Consider the following 27,531-nt stretch of genomic DNA (forward strand, 5'->3'; position numbering starts at 1 on the left):
TGATATGAAAGCATTTACTTCCTTGAAAATGTCCTTTTTGGCATGTTTTTGCATGGTCTCCATACTTAGTACTTAATTGTGCTAACCCCTTTCTTTCCCTTTTTGGACTAAAGTGTAGGGATTTGGAGATGATGACATGTCATGGCTATTTGATAGGTTTCTAAGTGTTGAAGATGAAGACTTGGTGAGTCCTCATATATTCGAGGACAATACCCCATATGTTCTTTTATGTCTTTTTAGTATTGTTTAAGTTGTGTATGGGATTAGTTCCGAATTTTGTACTCTAAAGTATTAGATGGTTTTGAGACATCATGTATAAAGTCTAGAAAGTCTTCCGCTTGCTATATATATTTTTTTTATGAAATGTTTTCTTGGTAAAAAAAGTTTTAAATTCCTTATGGTTTTTTCTGTGTCTATGCGATGAATGAATGCTAAGAGGCTTGTATTAGACTCTTCGAGGTCGAGTACGCCGGTTACGACTAGGGGGTGCTCCCGGGTCGTGACACAATCCATGCTAAAACCTCTTTTAGACCATGTGTGAGCAACTATCACCATCCATGACCTAGGTACAAATGCTCTATAGCCTTAGGTTCAATTAGGTAAGAGAAGCCGTTCAGCCCTAGAACCATTACTATGTGAGAAGTCTTTTATGTTAATTTCATATTCATGCCTAATATCATGTCTAGAATCCTACATTAGACAAGGATATCATCATTACTCAAGTGATTCTGTTACTTCCTACCATATATCATTCCTAAGGTGAATTAGGTAGGTAAATATCTTTAATCACAATACTATTCATTAGCCTTCAATTCACATGTATATTTTACTCTCAAAGCATTAGCATCTATAGTTAATCATATTAGCTCTCTCTAAAGTCCTAGTGATCAACATTCGCAACTATGAGTCTTCATTCTTAATAACTCTACACCATAGAAGCATCTTATGAACCTAGATTACAAGGCATTCAATCACATTCTTCATTACCCGGTGATTTTAGCCACAATTTATCCTAAAGGTTCAACTTCAACTTTACAAGTCAAGATCCATCATATATATTAGAGTCTAGTTTAATTCATGTCTATGTATTCCTAATCTTGAGCGATTACTACACATGACATTGATTTAAGAAAATCACCTATGAACTTTCAATTTCACCTCTAGTGGCAGAAGCCCACAAAATATGAAATTCATCAAATAAACTAGGGTTTACCATAGAAATCACATGAATTCACCATAATATCATAATTCAATGATAATACAAAAATCATAGTTAGGTATTATCCACTAGATTGGAATCATACCTAAACACTACCCACAAAGTAAGAAGAAACCCTAGCTAGAGTTGGGTTTTGACTTCACAATTGGGGGAACACCTAGGGGGCTCTATGGGGGGAAGAACCCATATATTAATAAAATAGCATAACTTGATTCAAAGCTCTACCCAAGCTTTCATCAATGGGGGAAAATCTGCCCTAACTTCCTTTCTTCTTCTTCTTCTTCTTCTTCTTCTGCACTTCTAGAGAGATAATTATTTGGAGAGAATTTGGGTCCTTTGAAGAATGAGTTAATTTATTTAGTTTAGGGGCCTATTAGGGTTATATATGTGGTTTAATAACTAACTAACCGACCTCCCTTAACCCCTAACTATTTACTAATTAACCCCCAAACCCCTAACCTAAAACCTAAAACTGAAAAACTGCCCCCATTCATAAAACCCCCACCCACAGACTGTGGGTAGGTCCACGAACCGTACTGGACCTTCGTAGGTGAGGTACAATGGCTACAAATTGCAGGACAACTCAGGCCTTGACCCACAACCCCAACCCACGGGGTGTGGGTCCATCTACGGCCCGTAGGTGGCATCCGTAGGTGCTGCCAATTTGACAGCTTTTGGGGCTGTTTTGAGGTCCTCCTCAAGGTGCCCTTGGGTGGTCCTTGGGGGGTCGTACCTCAATGTATATCCCTTAAAACTTCCATACTAAGTACGAGAATCATTTTTGTGATTTTTAATCCTCATACCACACTCTAAAACTCTTACGAAAAGGTCTAGAACTCTCTAGTTCAACTTACTAGTTTCTGGGGCATAATAATATCTTCCCCTTGGGATCATTCATCCTCGAATGACGATTCTAAACACTTCGTAAAGTAAAAACTCTAGACTAGATGCCCATCATGCATGCAAGATATATAAATGCACACAACCAAGCAAGAAAACTTCAATTCCAAACTAAAAATATTCAATGCAAAACAAGGGAGTAGGAACTACTTCTACTAACCCAAAATGCATGAAATTCTCTATCTACTCATTTTTAAGGAGGAACTAACATCTCCTAGCTAAAACATGCTTAACACACACTCATGGAGCCTAAATGCAATTTACTCTAAAAAACATTTATATAAGGAGGAATCTTTCAACTCCAAACTAAGGCATGCTCATGTATTCATCTCTTGAAGTTTATATGCAAATCTACTGAATGCACTACAACATGAGGCAAAAACAATGCATACAAGTCATTTATAGCAAGACCTAATCTTTTCCCTGAACATGCATACAAGGAAATCATGGCAACATATAAACACAGAACTTGCTAGATAGGCACGCTATCTCCCCCTTGGGAGTAAGCCCACACAAACTCTTCTAAACATCATTCTTACTAAAGACACCTTACAAGTCTAGCATATCAAGCCACAAAAGACCAAACAATACCGAAATCAAATAAAGCATGAAAACATACCGGTAGCCACATAAGGAGGTTACTCTTGATCACCAATAGTTTGGAGAACTTAGAACCTATGTTTACTTGGGAGCATTGGGATACGGGCCTCTATGATAGGCTTGCTTGGCCTCTCTACCTCTATCCCTAAGGATTGGAAAATTTCTCTTCTTGTGACCCTCATTACCACAACCATAACACCTCTCCTTTCCAGCTAGACACTCACCATAATGCTTTCTTCCACACTTGGATCAAGTAGGCTTAAGCAATACAGATTCACTATTACTACCTCTTAGAGGCTTAGGTTTAGACACTCTCTCTTGGTTGGAAAGTTTTTGTTGGGTCCTAGGTTGACCATATCCATCGGATCTAGCATTGGAGAAATCCTCAACACCGGTCCTAGCCCTTTTTACCTCTTTATTCTTATCTTGGAGTTTCTCTTCCTCCATTTGTTGGGCATACACTATAATATGTGAGATATCCATATCATGAAGGAGCATTTCCGTACGACATTCTTTTATAACCACCTCGGATATACCCATCACATACCTACTCATTTCATCCCTCAAATTCGACACCAAAGATGGAGCATACTTGGACAACTTAGTGAATTTTAGAGAATATTCTTGAACACTCATACCTCCTTAACGAAGGTTGATAAATTCTTCTACCTTAATTTCCCTCATCTCTCGGGGAAATAACATATCATAACATTCTTTCTTGAACACCTCCTAATCAATGGGACCCACTTCTACTGGCTTATTCCTCTTCCATTGAGTATACCATAATTGGGCCACATCCTTCAATTGGTAAGCGACTAGCTCTGCTTTCTCTGTAGAAGTCACCCCCATAGCATCAATTATCTTGTAGACCTCTTCCATACACTCTTGAGGATCTTTACCCATTTTGGAATGAAAGAACACAAGAGGGTTCATTCTTGTGAAATTTCTCAACCTTGAAGCCATGGTGTTCTTATTAGGGTTCACATGAGTCCTAGTATCCCTATTGACTTGGCCATCATGGCTTGGGTCAATATTTGGAGAGCCGGCCTTATTTCCTCATTTGTCATAGCCCCGCATCAATAGGAGATTGAGGAACTTGAGGATCTTGGGGACCTTGGGGAGGAACCTCTTGCTCCTCATTGCCTTCCTCACCTCTCCTAGCATTTGCCCTTGTATTAGCCATACCTTGAAAACAACAGGCATAGATTAGAAGAAGGGTCTACTAAAGCCAAACTCTACGGCACAACTCAACGAATGAATAAGTGAGATTTCCTAAACATCCAATAGCCTCCTATTCATAAATGTGGCGCGCTTCACATTTATGAACAAGACTCTACTAGACGTGGTATGAGACAATCCTAGAACCATTCTAAACCTTGTGCTCTGATACCAAGTTTGTCACGACCCAGGGGTATACCCTAGAAGTAACACGGCGAAATTGACGCCGAAGGGGTCTCAAACAATCCCTTAGCATATCATGAATATAAGATAATAGAAAAATATGGAAAATTTAAAACTTTATACAATAGAAGTCATTTTCATAAAAGCAAGCGGAAGTGTTTACTAAACTTTTGTCTCAAACCATCTAATACAACTTTAGAATAAAACTCTTGGGACACAACCCATACAATAATCTCAAAAACATGAAATAAAAGACATAAAGGAAATGGTGGGTTTGTCCTCGAAACTATGAGGACTCACCAAGATCTTCAACTCCTTACCTCCTTAGAAACCTAGCGTCAATATAACACTAAAGTCTCAAAATCCTACATTTGATTAGAATGTAGGCAAAGTATGCGTTAGTACAAAATGTACTAAATATGTTAGCTAGCATTATCATAAGAGCATAAGACAAGGCTTAGTCAATACAAGACATAATCCAAAATCATATGAAATACTTCATGAAACATAAACTATAAGCATAAGAGACAATATCATAATAATAAGCAAAGTCACCAACAAAAGCATCATATAAGAATTATTCATCTCTTAGTCATCTACACCATAATAGAACTATTTTCAAGTAATCTATAAGTATACATCCCATAACACCACCCAAGCCAAGTATCCCTTTTTGGTCATCTTAATCATAGCCAATATGCATGGTCAAGTCATAAGCTTTTCCACCATAAGGGAACCATACTCCTAAGTAACCTCAAAGCACACCTGTGTAGTGTATGAAAGGCATCCCATAATACCCTTCACACTATACATAACCTTGAAGTCATCCTAGTCATATTTACCCTCCTTTGGTCTCATTATTAGCATACTTCATGTAGAGAAGGGAACTATCACCTTTAGTCAATCCTATTATGGAAGGCAACTATATCAACTTATGTAAGACAACACTTATTAGGTAACCTTAAGTCATACTTCTACAATGCATGAATGGTATCCCATATTACCACTCATACTAAGTACTTCTTTAGATCATCATACTCATGTTCCTTAACTAGAGACTAGTCCCTTTTGAGAGCATAGGAACACTAGAAGACATTTTACAAAGTCTATCTTAGTTCTTCATTGTTTTGAATCCTAAGAGATACTATACAAGGTACATCTTAGTTCATCAAGCTTGAACTCTAGGAGATGCTACTTAAAGCATAATCTTAGTTCACTAAGGTTGAACCCTAAGAGATGCTTCCACAAGAAATATATTAGTTCATTTAGTTTGAACTTTAGGAGATGCTTTATCAAGCACAATCTTAGACCATTAAGTTGGATCTCTAGGATATGCTTCATTATGCACAATCTTAGACCACTATTTGTGTTGGACTCTAGGACATGCTACATTATGCATAATCTTAGCCCATGAGGTTTGAACTCCAGGAGATGCTACATTGAGCATAATCTTTGTTCATTACTAATCTTGTTTAATTCGGATATAGCCTTAACCGACATGAGAACATATTAGCTATCACATGATCTCTCAAGGTGTTACCCACACCATCAAAGGTTGGTCCACTTGCCTAATGTAGAAACTGTTTGTTAGCTTAGTTGGATCCACTAGCTAACTTTTCTACGGGGCACATAGTTATGGCATACGGAGATTGCTACTAGAAATCCAAAACTCCACTATGTGAAGGCTTCCATCTCATGAGACACACTTTGGTAAATCCGAACTTTTTTAGGTGAGAGATCCCATGTTGGAAGCCCAAACTCAATAAGGTGGGAACGTCCATCTGATTTCAATATCCACTTGGTGCTAGGTCTAAATCCCACAAGATAATCATTAAGTCTCTACTTTGAGTCAACTTTATGGAAAGATGTTCTTGACAACCAATCCATGCTAATTCCTCTTTTAGACCATATGTGAGCAACTATCACCATCCATGACCTAGGTACAAAGGCTCTATAGCCTTAGGTTCAATTAGGTAAGAGAAGCCCTTCAACCCTAGAACCATTACTATGTGAGAACTCTTTCATGTTAAGTTAATATTCATGCCTAATATCATGTCTAGAATCCTACATTATACAAGGATATCATCATGACTCAACTGATTCTATCAGTTCCTACTATCTATCATTCCTAAGGTGAATTAGGTAGGTAAAGATCTTTCATCATAATACTATTTATCAGCCTTCTATTCACATGTAGATGTTACTTTCAAAGCCTTAGAATTTATAGTTAAGCGTATTAGCTTCACTCTAACACCCTAGTGATCAACATTCACAATCTTCATTCTTAATAACTCTACACCATAGAAGAATCTCATGAAACTAGATTACAAGTAATTCAATCACATTCTTCATTACCCGGTGATTCTAGCCACAATTCATCCTATTGGTTCAACTTCAACTTTACAAGTCAAGATCCATCATATATATTAGAGTCTAGTTCAATTCATGTGTATGTATTCCTAATCTTGAGCAATTACCACACATGACATTGATTCAAGAAGATCACCTATGAACCTTTAATTTCACCTCTAATGGCATAAACTCACAAAATATAAAATTCATCAAATAAACTAGGGTTTACCCTAGAAATAACATGAATTCACCATAATATCATAATTCAATGCTAATACAATCATAATTAGGTATTATCCACTAGATTGGAATCATACCTAAACACTACCCACAAAGTAGGAAGAAACCCTAGCTAGAGTTAGGTTTTGACTTCACAATTGAGGGAAAACCTAGGGGGCTCTATGGGTGGAAGAACCCATAGATGAATAAGCTAACATACCTTGATTCAAATCCCTAACCAAGCTTGCATTAATGGGGGAAAATCTGCCCTAACTTCCTTTCTTCTTCTTCTTCTAGAGATAAAATTATTTGGAGAGAATCTGGGTCCTTTGAAGAATGAGTTAATTGATTTAGTTTAAGGGTATATTAGGCTTATATAGGTGGTTTAATAACTAACTAACAGACCTCTCTTAACCCCTATCTAATTACTAATTAACCCCCAAACCCCTAACCTAAAAGCTAAAACTTAAAAACTGTCCCCATTCACTAAACCCCTACCCACGGACAGTGGGTGGGTACACGAACCGTATTGAAACTTCATAGGTGAGGTACTGTGGCTAACAGTTGTAGTCTAACTCATTCCTTTACCCGTGACCCCAACCCATGGGGCGTGGGTCCATCTACGGCCAGTAGGTGGCATCCGCAGGTGCTACCAATTTGACAGCTTTTGGGGTTGTTTTGAGGTCCTCCTCAAGGACACCTTAGGTGGTCGTTGGGGGGTCGTACCTCGACTTTTAGCTCCTAACTTCCATTCTAAGTATAGGAATCATTTTTGTGTTTTTTAATCCTCATACCACACTCTAAATATTTTACGAAAAGCTCTAGAACTTTCTAGTTCAACTTACTAGTTTCCGGGGAGTAATAAATACTATATTGTTTTGCCTATGCCTAGGACCCCTATATAAGTGATTTTAACCCCAAATTAGTTCATTCACTTAATTCTCTTCTAATTCACCAAAAAGAAGTTGAGTCTTTCTCTCCCAAGTTTATTTCTCTTTCTATAAGCTTGAAGAAGAAGATTCAAGGTAGGGTACAAGGTCAAGCCTCCATTCTACAATTTCTTTGGGGATTTGATAGGAAGGTATGATAGTTTTCATCCATGAATTCCTTCCATTCATGGAGTTCCCAAACTCTCATATTTTCAAAGTTAGAAATCCCAATTGAGTTAGGGTTTTGTTCAATTGCTTTGGGTTCTCTTTAATGTTAATTTATATGATTGAATTATGATCTCTTATGCATGAATTGATTAAATACTACGATTTTATAATGATTCCCCCATGAAACCAAGCAAATCCCATGTTTTCCAATTATGATAATGTGATGTGGCTTTTGAATTATGAAAGAGGAGATTATGAAATTTTAGCATGCTATTATGAGATTTATGTAAATATTTTAAGGATACTCTGAGAGTGAAGTATCAATGATGATGATTGTTGTTATGTTGTTGAAAGGATTTCTTATAAACACAATAAAGAATGATTTGTGAAAGTACATTCTTATATAAAGGATTCTTAGGGTTGAAAGGTTTTCTCAACTGAACTTTGAATGAAAGATCTTACGATCTATTCTAAAAAGACCTAGCTTGGATTGGTTACTTAATTGTACCTTTCCATAGATAATACTATGACTAGCTTGGATCAGTGAATTAATTGTACCTTTCCATGGATGATTCACTACCTAAGCTTTTATTGGTTATTGAATGATACCTTTCCATGGATAACATATGACTTAGCTTGGATTGGCAAGATGACGTGCCCTTCCATGGATAATATAACAAGTTAAGAAATAACTACTCCATGGGATATATGATTAGCACCTAGAGGATATTGAGATGGAAGCTCTCTCGTGAGTATAGGCCAGGTTTTCTAGAAGCAAACGCTTATCCCTTACCTATGTGCCCCCATAGGATGACTGTTTAGATAGACATTAGCTAGTGGATCCACTTTAGCGCAAATTCATAGTCCTTTTTTGGCAAGTAGGACATCCCATTTTGGTGTGGGGTAGACACCAGATTTCATGTTGATAGCTCATATCGTCTTATATGTCGGTTAAGGATATTTCCCACAAAATAAGCAAAGTTATGATGAGCCAAGGTTACTTCAAGGAAGTATCATAAGTATGTTTTAAGATGACGTTCACTTGTATTTATCATGGTTTTATGACTTACGATTTCTAACTCTCAAGATGCATGTTTTAGCTTGATCATTGCTTACTCATGAAAATGTCCCTTTTTAGCATGTTTTAAATGTTTATATGCATGACTATCATACTTGGTACATATTTTGTACTAAGGCATACTCTTGCTTACAATTCCCCAAATGTAGGGTCTGACTGTCAGGGTTCTTAGTTTAGTGGCAAGAGGTTTATTTGCGAGATTTCTGTGCTTTGGTGAGTCTTCATGCTTCGAGGATGGATTATCATTGATTTTAGTTTCTTTCTTACTTTCAGTTTTGGACATGATGTATGGGCTAGGCCCAGTTCATTCTATTATACTAAATGGCTAATGATACAAGTGTTTAGATTTTTTCTTTACTTTTATAAAACTTTTGGACTTGAAATGTTGTCTTTATCTCTTGTTTCTATTTCCTATGTTATGAATGCTATGTGGCTTGTATGGGGCCTCTCGAGGTTTTATACGCCATGTTACATCTAGGGTGTACCCTTAGGTCGTGACGAACTTGGTAATCAGAGCACAATGTTTAGAATGGTCTTAAGATGTCTCATAAGCCACGTCGAGTAGAGTCTTGTTTATAAGTGTGAAGTGCGCCATATTTATGAATGAGAGGCTACAAGATGATTAGAAAACTCCACTTCTTTCATTACTCTAATGTCGTGCGATAGAGTTGAAATCTATAAGGTCTCTATCCTAATCTTTACCCGCTGCTCTACAAGATATGTGTACTCGAAGAGCTTATGCTAGAAGGAATGCGGGAGAGAATATGAATCAAGAAGCTCCTCCTTAAGCTCTTCAAGCTCCGGTCGACCCTTTGGCCGAGCAACTGACTAATGCGGAGTTCAGGGCTACTTTTCATGTATTGGCTCAACCCGTGACGGCCTAAGATAATAGGGATGTCGTTGTTCTTATGAGCCCAAATGTGGGTACGACATCTAGAGTGAGGGACTTCATTAGGATGAATCCTCCGGAGTTTCATTGTTCTAAGGTTGATAAAGATCCTTAAGAGTTCATTGATGAGGTTTATAAGGTGTTGATGATCATGATAGTGATGCTAGTGGAAAAGGTAGTGTTGGTCGCTTATCAACTTAAGGGTGTTGCCTAAATATGGTTCAACCAATGGAAAGCAAGGAGCCCGAAAGATGTGGGTCCTCTTGATTAGGAAAAGTTCAAGGTTTATTTTCTTGATAGGTTCTTTCCCCTTGAGATGAGGGAGGCAACTGTGCTTGAATTTATCAACCTTCATCAAGGAAGCATGAGTGTGAAAGAGTATTCTTTGAAGTTCACACAATTGTCTAAGTTTTCTCCTTCTTTGATTGCCGATTCTAAGGCAGAAATGAGTAAGTTTGTTTCGGGTGTGTCCAAAATGGTTGTTAGGAGTGTCACACTTCTGTGCTTATCCATGATATGGATATTTCTCACCTCATGGTTCATTCTCAACAAATCAAAGAGGAGAAAATTATGGAAAGGCCTAGGGAGGCAAAGAGAGCTAAGACTGGTCATGGTAACTTCTCACATTCAAGGTCCACTGGACATGGTCGTGCTAGATTCAGACAAAGCTTTTCCGGTCAAGGTTCCTCCAATGCTCCTGCTAAGTTAAATAAGGATAGAGTGTCTAACCCTAAGCCTCAAGGATGAAGTGGTAGTAGGTCCTTGTTGCCTAATTGTGTTAGGTATGGAAGGAAGCACGAGGGTAAGTTCTTAGCCGGCACAAATGGTTGCTTCGGTTGTGGTAAAAGTGGTCATAAGATAAGGGATTTCCCAATACTTACAACTAAAGGAAGAGAGGGTAAGCTAGTTCCTCCTATTGGCTTAGGTTCCAATGCTCCCAGGAAAAACTGATTCTATGCACTTAAGACTCGTGATGAACAAGGGGGTTCTCTCGATATGGTTACCGGTATGTTGAACGTCTTCCAACTTGATGTTTATGCTTTACTTGATCTCGGTGCTACCTTTTCTTTGGTGATGCCCTATGTGGATATGAGGTTTGATTTACTTGTGCATGTGTTGTTAGATACCTTTTCAATCTATACTTCTGTTGGTGATTCTGTTGTGGCTAAGAGGATCTATAACATATGTCCCGTTTCCTTGTTCCATAGAGTTACTCTTGTTGATTTGGTAGAGCTTGATATGCTAGATTTTAATGTTATCCTTGGTGTGGATTAACTGCATTCATGTTATGCTTCTATTGATTGTAGAACCCGTGTAGTCAAGTTTCACTTTCCAAATAAGCCCGTCCTAGAATGGAAAGGGGGAAATTCTATGCCTAAGGGTTAGTTTGTATTTTCTCTTAAAGCTAGAAAGATGATTTCTAAGGGGTGCATTTAAAATCTATTTAGGGTGAGGGATGTAGATTTTGAAACCCCTACTCTTCAGTCGCTCCTCGTTGTGAATGAGTTTCCAGAAGTGTTCCCGGATGATCTTCTCGGTATTCCTTCCAAAAGGGAAATAGACTTCGCTATTTACCTTCTCCTACATACGCAACCTATTTTATTCCTTCTTACCGTATGGCTCCAATAGAACTTAAGGAATTGAAAGAGCAATTGAAAGATTTATGGGATAAGGGTTTCATCTGACCGAGTATCTCTCCATAGGGTGCTCCAGTCTTGTTTGTTAGAAAGAAGGATAGTTCTCTCCGAATGTGTATATACTACCGACAATTGAATAAGGTGACAATTAAAAATAAGTAGCCTCTCCCAACGATAAATGATTTGTTTGACAAATTTCAAGGGGCATGCTACTTTTCAAAGATTAACCTTCGGTCGGGCTACCACCAATTGAGGGTAAAGGAAGATGATATTCCGAAAATGACTTTTAGAACCCGATATGGTCATTTTGAGTTTTTGGTAATGTCTTTTGGGTTGACAAATTCTCCAGACGCTTTTATGGATAATGAATAGGGTATTTAGGTAATACATTGACATGTTTGTGATTGTGTTCATTGATGATATATTGATTTATTCATGTCATGACCCAGGGGTACCCCCTAAATGCAACAAGGCGTATAAGACCATGAGAGCCCTCATACAAGCCACTTAGCTTTCATAAAATAAGATAATAGAAATGAGTGGAAATTTAAAACATTTTTCAACATAATCAAATTTTGTTTTTTATAAAACGAAGCGGAAGTCTAATACACTTTGTCTCAACCCATCTAAAACAAGAATATCTTTGGGACACATCCCATACAATATTTCAAAACATAAAATGAAAGAACATAAGGAAATGGTGATCAAATCCTCGAATGCTATGAGGACTCACCAATCTTCAAAATCTTGCTCTACTATGATCCTAGCCACGGGGATGAGAGTTGATATCGCCGAACCCTACATTTGGATATGAAATATAGGCAAGAGTATGCGTTAGTACAAACGTGTACTAAATATGATGCTTGCACAAACATCAACATAACCATAAGAGATATCAACATAATTCATAAGCATAATCAATGCACATAAATCATCATAACATAAGAGGAACACTTTTTGAAGTAACCTCAATTAGTCAAGACTTGGTTCATCCACCTCTAGATATACATGTCATGGAAGGAAACTCAAGCAACAATCCAAGCTAATCATTCATCATACTAGTAAATCTCATATTAAAACATACTTATGATACTTTCTTGAAGTAACCTTGTTTCATCATAACTATGCTAAGTTGATTTAGGAATAGTCAATCCTTAGTTATTCTTACTATTCATGGGAGGCATATCATCTTACAAATCCAAGCTAATTCATTATCCATGGAATAGTACTACTTTATTAATCCAAGCTACCATGAAGAAGCACCTCATCATGCCAACCCAAGTTACCATGAATAGTTACTATTTACTAATTCAAGCTACCGTGTAAAAGCACCCCATTATGCTAGTCCAAGCTATCACAGAAAAACACCTTATCATGCTAGTCCAAGCTATCATGGAAAGAACCTTATCATGCTAGTCCAAGATATCATGGAAAGAACTTTATCATACTAGTACAAGCTATCCATGGAAGGGTACTATTTCTTAATCTAAGCGACCATGAAATGGTATGGCCTTACCAAGTCAAGCTACCATGAAATGCACGTTATCATGCTAGTTCAAGCTATCCATGGAAGGGTACTATTTCTTAATCTAAGCGACCATGAAATGGTATGGCCTTACCAAGTAAAGCTACCATGAAATGCACGTTATCATGCTAGTTCAAGCTATCCATCAAGGGTACTATTTCTCAATCCTAGCTACCGTGAGTTCTACTAACCCAAGCTACAATGATTTCTATTAACCCAAGCTACCATGAAATTGTCTTGTCTTACCAAGTCAAGCTATCCATGAAAGAAGCATCTCATTATGCTAATCCAAGATAAGCCTTATCTATCATAGCTCATTAATTCTTTGATTCATTTTATGTGAGCAAGCCTTTCAACGTAGAATCATTCTATATGAGAAAACCTTTCACATTCATACATTCATAGAGTAAATCATGTGGGTAAATCCTTCCACAATAATTCTATCTACTAATCAACATTCATTATATAAGTTTTACTCTCAAAGCCCTACTAATCATAATTCATGTCTATATGCTTCACTCTCAAGCAATTATATCTATATGATTCACTCTCAAGCAATCTATAATGTACCATATCAATCCTATAGGAATACATCTAAATCCTCAATTTCCCCTTTCCTTGACTAGTGAAATTCATCTTAGAATCATGGGTTAGGCATGGGTACATGTTAATTCATGCTAAAATCAATGAATCTACTCAAGTCAAGCATAAACAATCATAATCCACTAATTTGGATCAACATTCATCAATAACCACAACGTTAGAAGAAACCCTAACTAAATTTAGGAATTTCTACTTCTAAATTGGGGAAATCTTAGGGGCTCCATGGATGAAAAGCCATCATACCTTGATAAAAAAACCCACAAATTCTCGAGGATTGGAGAATTGAACTTCATCCCAACTTGAATTCTTTCTTCTTTTCAAGTTCTAGAGAGAAATATTTGAGAGGAAGAACTTGGGATTTCTTTTGGGGTTTTGGAAATAATGACTTGAATGGGTGATTTAAGGTTTAAAATCACTTATATAGGGGTTCTAGGCTTGGGTAAACAACCTAGCATTAATCTAATTAAAACTAGAAAGACCCATTTACCCCTCAACTTAATAGGGGCCTGCCCCTTACCACGTGAGGCTCCATGAGCCGTGGTCCACATCGTGGTCTTGGACCAGTGTCTTGGAAGCCAACCCTTGACCCAATAAAAATCTATCTCATGTTCACAACCACTCCCATATCCCATAAAGGCCTTCACGAGCCATTTAGTAGCTTGTGGGAGTGTCTCTTGTTTAGGCAGCCTTAGCTAGCCACTGCCTAGCCCTCCACGAGTTCCACCATGAACCGTGGTCCCCACCACGAGGTGTCATGGTGGTCATGGGAGATGAGGCAGCCTTGGTTGTCTACTGCCTAAGGTCTACGGGCACCACCACGACTCATGGTGCCTTTCATGACTCGTGGGGACTTTCATGAAGAGTGACAAGGCTAAATCTTTGGTTTGCAACCTCTTCCTTGGACCCTTGCTTAGGCTACTAAGTTCTGAGGTGTTACATTATCTCCCCTTTGGGAACATTCGTCCTCGAATGAAATTCTAGGTACCTTTTAAAGGAAACGACTAAAGACTAGCAACCCATAATACATGCAACTCATGTAAATGCACACAACCAAGGAGGAAACATCAACTCCAAGATAAACATACTCAATGCATCATATGGAAGGTAGAAACAACATCTACTAACCTAATATACATGAAATTTAAATATTTCTCATGTTCAAGGAGGAACTATCATCTCCAATCTAGAAGCATGCTCAACACAATCTGATGGAGCCTATATGCAATCTCTACTCAAAAGCATACATCAAAGGAGGAATTCTCAACTCCAAGCTAATGCTTGTTCATCAATTCATCTCATGAAGTCTATATGCAACTCATACTCAATGCACTACAGCATGACGAAAATCAATCATATAAACTCATTTTCTTTCAAAACACAAGTTTTTCATGAACATGTATAAAATCAGGAAATCATGGGATTATCTAAAACACATGATACCAAAACAAGGAACAAACCATGAGGAACTCATTATCTCTAGCTAGAGGAGAAGTAGTGTCACGACCCAGGGGTACCCTCTAGATGTAACAAGGCACAAAAAACCCCGAAAGACTCCACGTAAGCCACTTAGCATATTACAACATAAGATAATAGATATGATGCAGAAAATTTTAAACCCTTTTCCGTACAATCGAAGTCTTTTATAAAAGCAAGCGGAAGTTTATAACCAGCTAATACAACTTGAATAAAACTTTGGGACACAGCCCATACAAAAGTCTAAAGCATAAAAGATAGGTATAAAGGAAAGGTAATCAAATACTCGATGCAATGAGGACTCACCAAGTCTTCAACTCCTTGCTATACTAGAAACCTAGCCACGAGAATGGAACTCAATATCGCTGGACCGTACATTCGATAAGAATATAGGCAACAATATGCGTTAGTACAAAATGTACTAAATATGATAGCTAGCATAATATTATAAGAGCATAACATAAGTATTAGTCAACATAAGACATAAACATGATCTCCAACATAGACATAATATAAGAATTAGTCAACATAAGGCATAATCCATAAATATAGGAGATACATCATATTCATAAGCATAGCCATTACTTAGATCTTAATAACATAAGAGAACTATTTCTCAAGTAAACTCAAGTCATACTTGTGCAATGCATGGATAAGATCCCATGATCCCACCCATGTTAAGCAAGTCACTTTACGTTCTCATTCACATTTATCATCTTTTGATCTCATCCTTAGATTAGTTCTCATAGACAATGGAACATTCACCTTTAGTCACACATGTATTGGAAGGGCCTTTCAAGCTACAATCCAAACTAAGCATACACCATATGCATAAGTCATAAGGACATTTATTACATAGACCATCATAACATAATATAACATACCATGAATAACCTCAAATCATACTTGTGCAAAGCATGAATAAGACCCCATAATCCCACCCATGCTAAGTAAAGCTTTTTGAGTAACCATAGTTCAAAATTCATATTCTTGTTATGGGAATTAGCCTTAACCGAAATAGACCATATGAGCTTAACATGTAATTCGGTGTCTACCCCACACTGAAAAGGGGTTTTTCTACTTGCCTAACGTAGAACCGTACTCTAATATTGTCATTCTAGATGTGTTGACTTAATATGAGCTTTGATCCATTAAAGGGAAAGATATGGTATTATGCATGTTTTATGAAGGTTATGTACATACTTTTGGAACACTTTGTCTTTTATAAAAGCAAGCACAAGTCTATAACACTTTGTCTCAAACCATCTAATACAACTTGAATAAATCTTTGGGACACAGCCCATACAAAAGTCTAAAACATAAAAGATAGGCATAAATGAAAGGTGATCAAATACTCGATGCTATGAGGACTCACCAAGTCTTCAACTCCTTACTCTACTAGAAACCTAGCCACGAGAATGGAAATCAATATTGCTGGACCCTACATTTGATACGAATGTAGGCAAGAGTATGCATTAGTACAAAATGTAGTAAATATGATAGCTAGCATAACATTATAAGAGCATAACATAAGTGTTAGTCAACATAAGACATAAGCATGATCTCCAACATAGACATAATATAAGCATTAGTCAACATAAGGCATAATCCATAAACATAGGAGATACATCATATTCATAAGCATATCAATTACTTAGATCTTCATAACATAAGAGAACTATTTCTAAATTAACCTCAAGTCAAACTTATGCAATGCATCGAAAAGATCCCATGATCCCACCCATGTTAAGTAAGTCACTTTAGGTTCTCATTGACATTTATCATCTTTTGATCTCATCCGTAGCTTATTTCTCATAGACAAGGGAACATTCACCTTTAGTCACACATATATTAGAAGGTCCTATCAAGCTACAATCCAAACTAGGCATACATCATAAGCATAAGTCATAAGCACATTCATTACATAGACCATCATAACATAAGAGAACATACCATGAATACCCTCAAAGCATACTTGTGCAATGCATGAATAAGACTTCATAATCCCACCCATGCTAAGTAAAGCTTTTTGAGTAACTATAGTTCATAATTCATATTCTTGTTGTGGAAATTAGCCTTAACCGACATTGACCATGTGAGATTAACTTGGAATCCAGTGTCTACCCCACACCGAAAAGGGATTGTCCTTGCCTAAGGTAGAACCATATTCTTAGCTTAGGTGAATCCATTAGTTAAGTAACCTACGGGGGCATAGTTTATGGAATAAGGGGATTGCTACTAGAAACCTGACATCTACTATCATGAGGGCTTCCATTCCACGAGATTGCTTCTAGGAATCCGACCTCTACTAACATGAGGGCTCCCATCTCAAGAGATTACTACTAGAAACCCTGCCTCTACTAATGTGAGGGCTTCCATCTCATATCAATATCCACTCGATGCTAAGCATAATTCCCATTTGAGTTCATATTAAGTCTTGACTTAAGTTCATATTTATGGAAGAATGTCTTGACACTCAATCCAACATAACTCATACTATAGCTTGTTAGATCATGCGTGAGAATAACCTTTCATCATCCGTGTCTTCATATAGATTCATTAGGTGAGACTAGTCTTCCAACCTTAGAATCATCATATTGTGAGAAACCATTCACATCATATCATATTCATACATAGGCGTGTATATGACAATATCCTTTCAACAACAAAAAACAAGGTCATAATCATAATCACTTTACTCTCAAAGTGTTCCAAAAGCATGTACATAACCTTCAAAAGACATGCATAATACCATATCTTTCCCTTTAAAGGATCAAAGCTCATATTAAGTCAACACATCTAGAATGACTACATTGGACATGGATACTATCACAATTCAAGTAATGAATTCACTACATGCATGATCTTATATACTCATGAAATAGGTCATGTGGGTAAAGTCCTTTCACAATCACACAATATACAATTCAACATACATAATAGCTTTAATCTCAAAGCCCTAACATTCCTAGTTCATTCATATTAGCTTTTGCCCTTAAGGGCCTAAAAATCATCATTCATACTACAAGCCTTACTCTCAAGAAATACTTTACATGGTCATCATATATGCCAAATGCTCAAGACAATCTAACCACATGCTTCATTCTTAAGCAATTCTAGTCATATATCATCATATAAACTCTATCTCAACACTACTAATCATGATTCATCATATGAGCCCTAATCTAATCATTTCATGTCTCCAAGCTTTACTTTTAAGCAATTTATATCTAGGTGTTCTAATCTCAAGAAATTCATAAACAAATTCATCAATCTTATAAGGTCACATCTATGTCCTCAATTTCCCCTTTTATGGCATAAAACCAAACTATATCAATTTCACCATAGAATCTTAGCTTAATCAAGATTGCATGTATAATCATACTAAAAACATGTAGTTACATCATAACCCATCATAAACAACCATTATCCACTCAATTGGATCAATTTACAATAATACCCACAATATAGGAAGAAACCTTAACTAGAATTGGGGATTCATCTTCATAATTGGGGGTAACATGGGGGCTTCATGTATGAAAGATATCCATGAATGAATAAGACATCATACCTTGGATACAAATCCCTTACAAAACTTGGAAGATTGGAGGAATTTGACTTAGCTTTATTCTCTTCTTTTTCTTCTTTGAGTTTTCTAGAGAGAGAATTTTTTGAGAGGGAATTAGGTTCTTTTTGGTGGGTTTTGAAATAATGATTTGGAATAACTTAATTAAGGGTCTAAAGTCTTTATATAAATGGTCTAAGTAAGGTTAAAATGACACCACTTAACCCCTAATTAATTCCAGAAAGTTCCACTAAGTCTTCACTTAACCTTCTAATGACCAACAATTCCTCACCCACGAGACCACACCCACCGGCCATGGGTGGACCCATGGGGCGTGTTGTTCAAGTGTGGGTGGTGGTCTGTAACATTGTTTCTGAGGCCCTAACCCATGACCCTTACCCACAGGGCGTGGGTCCCTTCATAGGTGGACTGTTTTAGGGAAGAATTTTGGGTCCTCCTCAAGGACCCTTGGTTGGTCTTTGAGGGGTCGTACCTTGACGTTCTAACCTGAAACTCTTCATTTAAGCACGAGGATTTATGCCTATGACTCTAACCCTCACGTCAAGCTCTAGTTTAGGCTACTAGTTTTCGGGGTGTTACAAGTAGAAGGAAAAATATGATGATATCGGGACATCATATCGGCCTCGGCCTCCTAAGTATCACCCTCAAATAAATGATTTCTCCATAACACTTTCAAGGAAGAAACTTCCCTGTCCCTCAATTTCTTAACTTGCCGGTCTAAGATCTCAATCGGTACTTCTTCACAAGAGAGATTCTCATTAACTCCCAACCCTTCTAAGGGAACTATAGATGTCGGAGTTGCAACACACTTCTTTAACATAGAGACATGGAAAACTGAATGAACCAATGCCAACTCATTAGGGACCTCAAGGTCATAAGCAACCTTACCAACATGTCTCAAGATCTAATATGGGCCTAAAAAACAAGGACTAAGCTTCCCTTACTTCCCAAACCTCATTACACCTTTCATGGGTGAGATTTTCAAGTAAACCCAAATCATGAACATTATGAACACACAACGACCTTGATATCTAAGCACATCATCTTCCCCTTGGGAGAAATCCTCAACAAACTTTCTAAGAACTGCTTCTTCCAATTCAACTAAGATTGAATCAAGATATTACTTAACTTTCACATCAATAAAAGACGATTCTAAACCATGGTGAACTGTACCACTTATCAAATTCATACATGCCGCCGGGGCATTAGTCAAACCAAATGACATCACCAAAAACTCATAATGACCATATCGGGTTGTAAAAGCCGTTATCGAGAAATCATCATCCTTCACCCTCGATTGGTGGTAACCTGACCTAAGGTCAACCTAAAAAAAGTAACTAGCTTCTTAGAGTTGGTCAACACTAAAGTTTATTTCCCTCACCCTAACTAGGTGGTAAATGCAACCCTTTGCCATCATCCTTCTAGCTTTCATATTAGAAACAAACTGACCTCTAGGCAGATAATTTCCCCCTTCCACTCTAGGATAGGCTCATTAGGGAACTCAAACTTGACTACACGAGTTTTACAATCATCAGAAACATAACAAGACTGCAGCCAATCTATATCGAGGCTAACATTAAAGTCTAGTATATCAAGTCTATCAAGTCACATACCCATAGTTGGCGTCACAAAAGATAAGGTAGCACCGGGATCTAATAAAGCATAAACATCAAGTTGGAAAACTTTCAATATACCAGTAACCATATCTGGAGAACACTTATGTTCACCTTCTAGCCTGGAGAGCATAGAACCTATTTTTCTTTGGAGCATTCACACCTTAACCACTAGGAGGAGCTTGCTTGCCATCTCTTCCCTTTGCCCTAATCATTGGACAATCCCTCATTTTGTGACACTTTCACAAAAATTGAAGCAACCCTCTGTGCCGGCTAAACACTTACCCTCGTGCCTGTTTTCACACCTAGCACAAGTAGGAAATAGGGATCCACTACTAATTCCCTGCGGTTTAGGGTTAGACACCCTATCTTCATTATGCCTTGGAGCATTGGAAGAACCTTGTCCGAAAAACCCTTTTATATACCTAGGATGACCAGGTCCATCGAACCTTGCATGAGAGAAATTAACATCATCAATTCTAGACCTCTTTTTCTCTCTAGATCTCTCTTTAAGTTTCTCCTCTTTAATCTGTTGGGCATGAACCATAAGACGAGAAATATCCATATCATGAACAAGCATAGCCATACGGTATTCTTTCACCACTAAATCGGACATTCTCGAAACAAACTTACTCACTCTCAACCTAGGGTCAGATGGAGTATACTTCGACAACTAAGTGAACCTCAAAGCATATTCCATAACACTCATATTTCCTTGGCAAATATTAATAAACTCAAGAACATTAGCCTCTCTCATATCAAGAGGGAAGAACTTATCAAGAAAAGTATTTTTAAACCTTTCCGACTCTATGGGACCCGTTTCTACTGACCTTGCATCTTTCCATTGGTTGCCTTTTCGCTGGAGTCACTCCCATAATGTCTAACACCTTATAGACCTCATCTATGAACTCTTGAGGATCTTCCGCAACCTTAGAACCAGAAAATTCTGGAGGGTTCATCCTTGTAAAATCCCTCACTCTAGAAGCCACCGTACCAACATTTGGGTTCACGGGGACTACAACCTCCTTATTGGCTTGGTCCATCACGGCTTGAGCCAATACTTGAAAAGTTGTCCTAAACTCCACATTTGTCACATTCTCAACCATAGGGTCGACCAGAGCTTGAGGATCTTGAAGAGGAGCTTCTTGATCCACATTGTCTTTCTTATTCCTTCTAGCATGAGCCCTTGTAGTAGTCATATCCTGAAGACCATCGGGTAAGGATTAAGAGAAATACCTTATAGAGTTAAACTCTATCGCACGACCTAGAGTGAAGACGAAGTGATGTTTCCTAAGCATCTAGTAGCCTCTTATTCATAAATGTGGCGCACTTCACACTTACGAACAAGACTCTACTTGACATGGTTTTGAGACATCCTAGAACCATTCTAACCCTTGTGCTCTTATTACCAATTTTTTTCATGACCCAGGGGTACCCCCTAGATATAACAAGGTGTACATGATCCCGAGAGGACTCATACAAGCCACTTAGCTTTCATAACATAAGATAAAAGAAATGAGCGGAAATTTAAAACATTTTTCAACATAATCAATTTTTTTATAAAACGAAGCGAAAGTCTAATACATTTTTTCTCATCCCATCTAAAATAAGAATATCTTTGGGACACAACCCATACAATAGTTCAAAACATAAAATGAAAGAAAATAAGAAAATGGTGATTGAATCCTCGAATGCTACGAGGACTCACCAATCCTCAAATCTTGCTCTACTATGATCCTAGCCATGGGGATGAGAGTCGATATCGCCAGACCCTACATTGGATAAGAAATATAGGGAAGAGTATGCGTTAGTACAAACATGTACTAAATATAATAGCATGCATAAACATCAACATAAGCATAAGAGATATCAACGTAAGTCATAAGCATAATGAATGCACATAAATCATCATATTATAAGAGGAACACTTCTTGAAGTAACATTAACTTATCCTTAGTCAAGACTTGGGTCATCTACCCCTAGATATACATATCATGGAACACAACTCAAGAAACAATCCAAGATAATCATTCATCATACTAGTAAATCTCATATTCAAACATACTTATGATACTTCCTTGAAGTAACCTTTTTCATCATAACAATGCAAAGTTGATTGAGGAATAGTCAATCCTTAGTTATTCTTACTATTCATGGAAGGCATATCCTTTTACCAATCCAAGATACGTCATTATCCATGGAAGAGTACTAATTTACTAATCAAAGCTACCATGAAGAAGTACCTCATCATGCTATCCCAAGCTACCATGAATGGTCACTATTTACCAAATCAAGCTACCATGGAAAAACACCTCATTATGCTAGTCAAGGTTATCATGGAAAACACCTTATCATGCTAGTCCAAGCTATCATGGAAAGCACCTTATCATGCTAGTCCAAGCTATCCATGAAATGGTACTATTTCTCAATCCAAGCTATCATGAAATGGTATGGCCTTATCAAGTCAAGCTACCATGAAATGCACCTTATCATGCTAGTCCAAGCTATCCATGGAAGGGTACTATTTCTCAATCCAAGGTACCATCAGTTCTACTAATCCAAGCTACCATGAAATGGTCTTGTCTTAACAAGTCGAGGTATCCATGAAAGAAGCATCTCATTATGCTAATCCAAGCTAAGTCTTATCTATAATAGTTGATAAATTCTTTGATTCATTTTAGGTGAGCAAGCCTTTCAACCTAGAATCATTCTATGTAAGAAAACCTTTCACATTCATACGATCATACATTCATAGAATAAATCATGTGGGTTAATCTTTCCATAACAATTCTATCTACTAATCAACATTCATTATAAAAGTTTTACTCTCAAAGCCCTACTAATCATAATTCATGTCTATATAATTCATTCTCAAGAAATTCATATCTGTATGCTTTACTCTCAAGAAATTTATAATGTACCATATCAATCCTATGTGAATACATCTAAATCCTCAAGTTCCCCTTTCTTGGAGTAAAACCTATCTATATCAAATTCATCTTAATATCATGGGTTAGGAATGGGTACATGTAAATTCATTCTAAAATAATTTAATCTACTCAATTCAAGCATAAACAATCATAATCTACTCACTTGGATCAACATTCATCAATACCCACAACATTGGAAAAACCCAAACTCAATTTAGGAATTTCTACTTCTCAATTGGGGAAATCTTAGGGGCTCCATGGATGAAAGGATTCCATGGATGAAAATCCATCATACCTTGATAAAAAATCCCACAAATGCTTGAGGATTGGAGACTTAACCTTGATTCTAGCTTGAAATCTTTCTACTTCTTTAAGTTTTAGAGAGAGAAATATTTGAGAGAGAACTTGGGAGTTGTTTTGGGGTTTTGGAAATAATGACTTGAATAAGTGAGTTCAAGGGTTAAAATCACTTATATATGGGACTTAGGATTGGGTAAAATGACCTAGCATTAATCTAATTAAAACTAGAAAGACCCATTTACCCCTCAACTTAATTGTGGACTGCCCTTTACCACGGGAGGCTCCATGAGCCATGGTGCCTACTACGAGCCATGTTCCCCATCGTAATCATGGACCAGAGGCTTGGAAGCCACCCCTTTACCCCTAAAAATCTATCTCATGTTCACGACCACTCCCACGGTCCTTCAAGGCCCTCACGAGCCGTCTAGTGGCTTGTGGGAGTGTCTCTTGTTTGGGCATCCTTAGCTAGATATTGCCTAGCCCTCCATGAGTGCCACCACAACCTGTGGTCCCAAGCACGAGGCATCATGGTGGTCGTGGGAAGTGAGGTAGCCTTAATTGTCTACTGCCTAAGGTTTACGGGCACCACCATGACTCGTGGTGCCCTTCACGACTTGTGGGGATTTTCATGAAGGGTGACAAGGCTAAATCTTTGGTATGTAACCTCTTCCTTGAACCCTTACTTAGGCTACCAATTTTCGAGGTGTTACAATTCAACAAGTAAGGATGAGAACATCGATCATTTGAGGATTGTGTTGCAAATTCTCAAGGAGCATCAACTCTTTGCAAAGTTTAACAAATGTGAGTTTTGGCTAAGTGTGTGGCTTTTCTCGGTCACATTGTTTCTTGTAAGGGTATTCAGGTAGATCCGAAGAAGATGGATACGATCAAGTTTGGCCTAGACCTCTATCCCCTTTGGACATTAGAAGTTTCTTGGGTTGGGCTGGTTATTACAGAAGGTTTGTTGAGTGGTTTTCTTCCGGTGGCTCTCCATTGACAACATTGACTCAAAACAAAGCTAAGTTCATATGGTTCGAATCTTGTGAAAAGAGTTTTTAAGAATTGAAGTGTAACATCCCCTATCCGAAATAGGTCAAATTGCAGCTTTCCATGTGTTGTAGTAGTCAAACCACGCTGGCCACCCACGGCCCGTGGAAGGGACCACGGACCGTAGGTGTGGTCCGTTGTTGGCCTTCCCTTCCTAGCAGTAGTCTGAGGTCCAAGAGCCACGGCCAGACCAACAAACCATTGGTCTGACCATGGTCCATGGTTTGAAGTCCCAAAATCCAGTCTCTGATGACCAATGACAGTCCACTAGGACGGGCCATAGGTCAGACCCGTTGACTGGGGTCCGTTAGTGGTCAGCTGACAGTTATTTTTAGGGTTAGTTTGGTCTTTTTCTAATTAGTTAGTTCCTATACTATGTCATTTTTCCTATGTTTGGGACCAATATATAAGTCTTTTTACCCATAAATTCACCCCATTCACTTCATTCTTCCAAATTCACAAAAGAAGAACTCTCAAATAATTCTCTCTCTAGAACATGAAGAAGAAGAAGAAGGATTCATCAAGGGTTTCAAACTAAGGTCTCAATTCCTCCATTGAAGGCTAGAAATTAGATTCAAGGTATGATAGTTTTCATTCATGGATTCCTTTCATCCATGGAGTTCCCAAATTCTTCTATTTCAAAAGGTAAAATTCCCCAATTGAGTTAGGTTTTTCTTTAATTACCATGCGTTCTTTTCATTATTGATTTGAATGATTTAATTATAATATTATAACCATGAATTGATTATTTACCATTTTTTTTGATGATTTCCTCATAAACCCATGTAATCCCCATGTTTTCAAGGTATGAATCATATGAAGTGGGATTTTGATCTTCAAGGAAGAGTTTTATGAAATTAAGTATGTATTGCAAGCTTTACATAAATTTATGATGCAATCCTTATATAACATATGTGTTCTACGTATTGAAGATTGAAAGTAGGTTGTTTACCTCAAGAGGTAAATTATGGATTTATGTATTTTCTTGTGAAATCTATGCAATGTTTTACAGGTGCTTTGAGAGTAAAGCACCAATGTTGTTGTTGTTGTTGTTGTGTTGTTGAAAGGATATTATCATAAACATATACTAGCATGATGTGAAAGATTTTCTCACATATAAAGGATTCTTAGGTTTAAAGGCTTTCTCACCTAATTGAATCAAAGAGTAAGAGATATCCTAATGAACTAGCTTTGGATTGGTTGTTCAAGGACATGTTTCCGTGAATCATGAGTTAAGTCAAGACTTAATAACTATTATGTGAGATTTATGCTTAGCACCGAGTGGATATTGATAGTGAGATGGGAGCTCTTCCGTAGTAGAGGCCAGGTTTCTAGAATCAATCTCTTGAGATGGAAGTTGTCCCATAGTAGAGGTCGAGTTTCTAGTAGCAGTCCTTATCCCTTAACTAAGTGCCCCCATAGATTGATTAGCTAGTAGATCCACTTAAGCTAGAAGTTCATGGTTCTTACCTTGGCAAGTATGACAACCCTTTTCGGTGTGGGAGACACCGGGGGATCATGTTATAGCTCATATGGTCTCTATGTAGGTTAAGGCTAATTCCCCGCATTAATTATGAACTAAGGTTACTAAAGGAGTATCTCATATTTGTTCAAAGGATTTATGAAATTAGCTTGCATTTGACCATGTTTTTATGAAGTAACTTTTCTAACCTTCTTAAATCATGTTTTAACTTGGTAAATTGCATGTCATGAAATGATATGTCCCTTTTTGCATGTTTTAAATGTTCTGTGCATGGCTATCATACTTGGTACATTATTTGTACTAACGTATACTCTTGCCTACATTTCCCCAAATGTTGGGTCCGACAGATAGGGCCATGATTTTAGTAGCTAGAATAAGTACATCAAAAAGAATAAAAACTTTAGATAAAGAAAATGAAATATCCCAACCTACAAGAAAATCGGTAGAATACCAAAGGATAAAAGAAATTGAACCATATCATTACTATATAACCGGAATAATAGAACAAAGAAAGCACATTATTATAATAAACACTGGACAAGAAGAAAATTACATACCAAGAGAATTAGTATCAGAAGAAGAAATAATCTCTAAAGAACAAACATGCTCAGAATTACCAAAAGAATTATTACAAATAGAAGAAACAACTCAAAAAGAAATAATCATAGGAGGAATAATGATACCAATAAATTTTAAAATATATCAAGAAGATAATGTAATACTAGGGATAAAATGGCTGGAAGAAATGAAACCATATAACCTGGAAAATACACAATTAACAATAACATATAAAAATAAAAAGGTTATAATTAAAAGAGCAATATGAAAATTTACATACTTGCAAAAATAATAGTAGAAAATTATTACAACAGATATTACACTCCAATGTTAGATACAGGAGCAGAAGCAAATATGTGCAAACATAATTGTTTACCAAATGAAAAATGGGAAAAATTAAAAACGCCTATAGTAGTAACAGGATTTAATAATGAAGGAAGTATGATAACATATAGAGCAAAAAATATAAAATTGCAAATATGGGATAAAATATTGACTATAGAAGATATATATATTTATGAATTCATAAATAAAGATATGCTCTTAGGCATGCCATTTTTAGAAAAATTATATCCACATATAATAACAAAAACACATTGGTGGTTTACCACACCATGTAAACAAAAGATAGGAGCTAAACGAGTAAACAATAAAAATAGAAAACCTACACCATGGATTAAAGGAAGTGAAAAAATAACCCAAAAATTGGAAAATATTAAAGAAAATACCCCTAATATAGAATTAATAATATTTTCAATAGACAAATTAAAAATAATTCAAGACAAATTAAAAATGTTATATAGCGAAGATCCCCTAAAAGGATGGGAAAAGCACCAAACAAAAATAAAAATTGAACTAATTAATGAAAATAGCATAATTATCCAAAAACCATTAAAATACAATTTTGCAGATTTAGCAGAATTTAAAATGCACATAAAAGAGTTATTAGAAAATAAGTATATACAAGAAAGCAATAGTAAACATACAAGCCCAGCATTTATAGTAAATAAACATAGTGAAC

The sequence above is a fragment of the Solanum stenotomum genome, chromosome 4 (genome assembly GCF_019186545.1).
Source record: "Solanum stenotomum isolate F172 chromosome 4, ASM1918654v1, whole genome shotgun sequence".
In the NCBI taxonomy this organism is placed as follows: Eukaryota; Viridiplantae; Streptophyta; class Magnoliopsida; order Solanales; family Solanaceae; genus Solanum; species Solanum stenotomum.